The sequence below is a fragment of the Schistocerca cancellata genome, chromosome 1 (assembly GCF_023864275.1).
Source record: "Schistocerca cancellata isolate TAMUIC-IGC-003103 chromosome 1, iqSchCanc2.1, whole genome shotgun sequence".
Lineage (NCBI taxonomy): Eukaryota > Metazoa > Arthropoda > Insecta > Orthoptera > Acrididae > Schistocerca > Schistocerca cancellata.
The window spans coordinates 238,418,941-238,425,445 of record NC_064626.1 but is presented as its reverse complement, the minus strand read 5'-3'; positions in this window follow the sequence as shown (position 1 = coordinate 238,425,445).

The following is a 6,505-nucleotide window of genomic DNA, read 5'->3' as shown; positions in this document are numbered from 1 at the left end:
GAATCTTCTAGCGAGTGCGCTTTACAACTTTTATGGGTGGTCACCCTTGAGGCAGAACAGTAACCCCCTTTGCTCGCTCGGTTGGCCGTGCGGTCTAACGCATGCGTTCCGGGCGGGAAGGAGCGCCCGTCCCCGGCACGAATCCGCCCGGCGGATTTGTGTCGAGGTCCGGTGAGCCGGCCAGTCTGTGGCTGGATTTTAGTCGGTTTTCCATCTGCCTCGGCAAATGCGGGCTGTTTCCCCTTATTCAGCCTCAGCTACACTATGTCGGCGATTGCTGCCAAACACGTTCTCCACGTACGCGTACACCACCATTACTCTACCACGCAAACATAGGGGTTACACTCATCTGGTGTGAGACGTTCCGTGGGGGGTCCACCGAGGGCCGAACCGCACAATAACCCTGGGTTCGGTGTGGGGCGGCGGAGGGGTGAAGTGGACTGCGGTAGTCGTCGTCGGGGAGTTGCGGACCACTGCGACTGCGGCGGGGACGGAGGCTCTCCGTCGTTTCTAGGTCCCCGGTTAACATAACATAACCCCCTAAGTCTCATCCAGAACTGAATTTCAGAGACCGTCAAGACCCCTTGTTAGTTGTCATACCGCTTTATTCTCCGAAAGTTAGCAGACTAAATTGGAAATTTATATGCAGTATGTAATATTATAACAATTTTTTCAAAAATAAACAACTTAGAAATATACGTCAGAGAAAATGGAAATTCATACACTGTATGTAAAAGTATTATAGGTTTTACTGAGAGGTCTCAATCCTCATGACGACTCCTTGGGTTCGCGTGTCCAAAAGTACAAGTTGTCTTTCTTAGGTTAGGTTAATAAGGGGTTCTTCTCACTGATTCCTTGGTCAGCCGGCAGTTGGTGAGTACAGCGAAAGTGCTATAGACCAACAAGGTGAATATATAGGCTCGAGTAAGTCTGCATTTCAACAGAAAGGATGCATATACTTATGTAAGACTACATACCTGTCATCAAATGTGCTGTTTGAGATTAGGACTATTAAGAGATGTGTATTATGAATTATTAAAACATCCAAATTTTTCAACAAAATTAACAGCCTCTTTACTACACGCATTTCCACACAACTTCAAAGAAATCTGTAGACGGAAACGACAAACGATGATTTTAGGACAACATTGGTTGGTTGTTTCGTGGACCTTCCAGAGAATCGTTCTTCTAGATAGAATCTATTAAACCGGAAAACACTGCTCAATGTGCATTGGCGTAAACAGGCATACGGCCAAAAGCATGTAAATTTATTACCTGCATAACGCAGTTTTTCGTTCCCAGACTGATGATACCTTATCAAAAATGGTTCAAACGTCTCTAAGCACTATGGGACTTAACATCTGAGGTCATCAGTCCCCTAGACTTACAAGGGAACCTCCCCATCACACCCCCCTCAGATTTAGTTGTAAGTTGGCACAGTGGATAGGCCTTGAAAAACTGAACACAAATCAATCGAGAAAACAGGAAGAAGTTGTATGGAACTATGAAAAAATAAGCAAAATATACAAACTGCGTTGTCTATGCGCAAGGTAGGCAACATCTAGGAGCACTTGAGTTCTAGAGTGCCGTGGTTAGCGTGAGGAGCTGCGGAATGATAGGTCGACGGTTCAAGTCCGCCCTCGAGTGAAAATTTTAATTTCTTATTTTCGCAAAGTTATGATCTGTCCGTTCGTTCATTGAAATCTCTGTTCACTGTAATAAGTTTAGTGTCTGTGTTTTGCGACCGCACCGCAAAACCGTGCGATTAGTAGACGAAAGGACGTGCGTCTCCAATGGGAACCGAAAACATTTGATCGCAAGGTCATAGGTCAACCGATTCCTCCACAGGAAAACACGTCTGATATATTCTATACGACACTGGTGAAGGCATGTGCGTCACATGACAGGAATATGTTGTCGACCCACCTAACTTGTACACTTGGCGAATGGGCAAAAAGATTCTTCTACCTTGCCCGATTTAGGTTTTCTTGTGGATGTGATAATCACTCCCAAAAAAGTGATGAAAACGTAAGAGTTTGTCACATAAACTGAAAATAAAATATTAAACTTTTCACTGGAGGCAGGACTTGAACCAAGGACCTCTCATACCGCAGCTGCTCACGCTAACCACGAGACCACTGCGCTCCTGATATCGCGCCCTCCTTGATGTTGCCTATCTTGCATGTGGACTACACAAACTGTATATTTAACTTATTTTTTCATAGTTCCACACAACTTCTTCCTGTTTCCTAGATTGATCTGTGTTCAGTTTTTCAAGGCCTATCCATTGTGCCAACTTATAACTAAATCTGAGGGGGGTGCGATGGGGAGGTTCCCTTGTTAGAACTACTTAAACCTAACTAACCTAAGGACATCACACACATCCATGTCCGAGGCAGGATTCGAACCTGCGACCGTAGCAGCAGCGCGGTGATGCCTTGTCTCCTTGATCTGTTGCAAGTGGCATTTGAATGAAGAAATAAGGTTTTATTGTTGTTGGAAAATCTCTTCGTTCTTACAAAAAACAGACTACGAATGTCTCCTAAACAAAGAAGTGTAAAACGAGTGACTTGTTAGAAGCTAGGCTGTTATTTACGGACACCAAGTGTATCATTATTACCGCCGCCTTATCCAACAGCGCGATATTATCTGCAGCGATAGTCACCTCCCGCGACGTTACAAGCAGATCAACAAACTACTAACGCATTTGCCCTTTACGAACAGATACTGAACAAGTCAATTACCACGGAGCCACGCACACTCGATATTACTTCGTGGCTCTTTCATCTTGGCAGTTTCCTACGTTTTTGCAATGCATCGATTGTTCGTTAGCTTTTTAATTGACAGTTAAAATTACGAGTATCTGTGCTATTGCGGGTAACTTACACTAAATCCCATTGTATTCCAAAATGTATTACAGGATTAGCTTATGAGCTGTTCCGGGAGTCGTGTTGGACAAAAAACAAACTTGGAAAACTGATAACCTGTGATGTTATCATCATTCGCCATCTGCCTAGTTAGCACTATTGAGTGTTCTAGCGCTGTGAAAACACGTAGAGTATTGCAACAGCTCGTAATGTGAAATGATGTTTGGGATTGTAGGATACATTCGAAATTAGCTGCCGGTGCGGTGTTTATGTACGTACTTACGAAATCAAGACAGAGTGTGGCGACGACGACCGCTGCACTAGCCCTGTCGAAGTTCCTTGTGGGGCGTCGTGAATCCTGGTTTAGTCTTGAAGAAGCTATAATTTCATATCTGGTATATTACCAACTATAAGCTCTTGCTGCATTTTGCAAGAACGTTCCACGATACTATCTGCACAGGCAACGACTGCCTGGGATCTTAGCGACCGAAACAGGGAAAACCCTATGACTTACACATGGGGATGTGCTCCTCTGACTCATGGGAGCGATCGCCACCAAGCCAACCGATGTTTTACTGCAGATTCTCAGGGTCTATCCAGCTCTCTATTACGATAAGATGCGCTCTACTGGCCTTGAAAAGCGTACTTGACAAAAGTCCAAGAAATAACTTAACGTAGAACCACTAACAACGCTCAGCGTCTGAGCTGGAAGGTGCACATCTTGAGAACACGACATCAAATAAGTATTACAAGCGATATTAAATGAAGTGATCACGTATAATCATTATTAGGGAAGCTGAAGGGAAGACTTGCTGGAAGGGCTCTCCTGCAAAGGAAAACTCATAAAAGATTCTAATGTGGACAACTTGAGAGCACTGATCTCCCACTTGAAAACTTCAACAAGTACATATGACAACAGCCCATAACCCTAGTTGACTTCAAACAGCTTATCGAGCAAGATTGTCGCTCCTTCACAATAGCAACTTTGCATCTCATTTGCAGGTCGTTTAGAAGGCGCATTAAGTCGTACATTCAGAAAAATGGGCGCTTGTTGGGCAAGAACATTCACCTTATTACAGCTGTTTTACCACAACCCTGCAGGGGAATGAACTGTCAGGCTGCAATCAGCAGAACGTTGTCCTGGAGGAAGCAGTTGTCCATGCAACGTTGCACGAGGACGTGTATTCAGAGTGCAAGAGTGCTTTTTCAGGACGCTGACAACACGGAAGACTCCAAACAGCTCCTCAGAGAGGCGAAACTGGGAAATCTTACAGTTCTGGCAGGCCTCTGGAGGAGCTGACCAAAGAAGAAAACAGAGTGGATGAAGCCATCATCGCCCATTGGTGATCCCGGCCGCTACAGCCTGCGATGAGTTCCGAGGGTGGGAGTGCTGCCAACGGAGAAATACCAACCAGCCAGCTCATGTACTGTATACTCCCCAGAATCAGACCCCTCACTCTAAGATGTTCTCAAGCGCGCGCCAACGCTCTATCTACAGAACAGTATTTGGGTGAGTACAGTATGCCAAACGCCACAGTCTACGCCAGTCATTAACTTTGAGATGAAGCACGGACTTTGAATCCAGCAGTTGCAGGCATCCGGCTGAGATGGAGTTTGTGTGCAGACAACTTGGTTTCTCCTCATCTCTGGATCACCTGGTGTTCATCTCCCTGGTTGGTTGCATGTTCAACGTTCTATCAAGGGCTGTCTAGTTACATGTTACTGTTGACTCGTCCCTGTGGACTTTCGTTGTTGCTGATCACCATCCAGTGTGGGCACATACCTTCGATCTTGGACATGCTGGATACTATGGCTTAGACGCTGTCCATTCCACTGCGACCATGAGGCAGTCAGGCTGCCTGTCACTCAACGCCAGTGGCACATGCCGTCGTCACCCTTTTGTGATCACCAGTGCCCATCACTGCTAGCACGTTCTGCCTCCCTGACGGCTGTTGACATCGGCATGCCACACATCTGCATCCAAGGACGTCATTGTGTGGAACAGCCTTACCATGAGCTGCGATCCACTCTTTGTACCTAAAGTGAATAAAGGACTATTATATTCAGGAATATTTGGGTAACAGTCCAGCGTGCGATTCCAGTCACCATCACCTCCGCAACATATGTCAACGCAAGGAATCAGAATTAATTCTGATCTATGACCTGCCAATTCCTCAGCTGCCTTTGGGTCACTTCCTGACCCCAACGCAGCCAGTTACGTACAATGCTGCACCCACCTCTAAAATTATGAATGTTTTTTACTCACTAACTAAAACCGTTAGAAATTTGATTTAAACTGATTGTGACGCAGATGGTTCAAGTACATCAGTTTCATTATTGAAAAAATTAGGTTCTTTTCAAGAAATTAACTCCACAAAAAGAGTAGCGTTTCATTTGTACACCTACTTAAACAAATATTTCTTTCGAACTAGTTCACGGGTGAGCAGCTAGATGGCAGTGTCGAATGGGCACAATATTTCGGCAAGCGACCACCACTGCCAGTCAACTGTGTTAGCAGCTACAACCTTAGTAAGACCCGGAAAGTCGAAGTTAGTCCGATTAAGAAATGGAAGGAGATATCCCGCAACAAACTGACTTAGGAGCAGGTGGAGGAACAGCAGGGGTGCTGCCAACACACGCATCTATGCGTGAACCTAGAATGGAGCAAGCGTCGACAGGAGGAGTACAGGAGGAGATGCTGAGGCTGTTAGTGCTGAAGATCGGAGAGAGAGAGGGGGTGGGGGGAGAGAAGCGCTGTGCCGATCCCAAGCGGTCGGTTCATCAGTGCACCTGATGATGGCAATGCGGTCTCTTGCCGAGCACAAAGAAGGAATTGAGCGACGTAAACGAAAGTTAGTAGATGTGTTTCTACATATGAAAAATGATGTCTACTCCAATTTCGCTCCAATTGCACAGGAGTGGCGCTAGTAGCGCAACAATGAGAATGCGAATCAGGTTTGATTTAAATACGCTATGCAACTTTCGTGAGCGTTAGTTTCATTTGAGACTGGAAGTGGAGAATTAATGTTACTTTAGAATGGATATAAAGGAGACAAAGACACCATTATCAGCACCTGACTCTAAACGAGGTCGTACAATATGGCTATGAGGAGCCGGATGTTCCTTGTGCGGTATTGCAGAAGTCTTGGAAGGAAAGTAGACACTGTAAATGACTCCTGGTATCGGTGGTCACGAGAATGTACGCTCGCAAGAAAACCGGATTCCGAACGGCCTTGTGCACCATCGAGAGGGAGGACCATCATATGCGGAATATGGCTCTGTCGTAGCAATATCAGCAGCAGTTGTTTCTACGGTGACACAACGAACTGTTAAAAATCGGTTGCTTCAAGGACAGCTCCGGGCCAGACGCCCTGCAGCGTACATTCCACTGACCCCAAACCATCGCCATTTATGACTTCAACGAGAGCTCATTTGAGGGCATGGTGGAAGGCTCTTGTATTTTCTGATGAAGGCCGGTCTGACAATATGTCATTGATGGCCACTTGACGGGTTGCAAATAACCTATCTGCGTGCTAGGCACACTGGACCTACGGCTAGGGTTATGGTCTGGAATCCGATTTCGTATTACAGCAGGATCTCTCGTGGTTATCCCACGCACCGTAAATGCAAATTTGTAC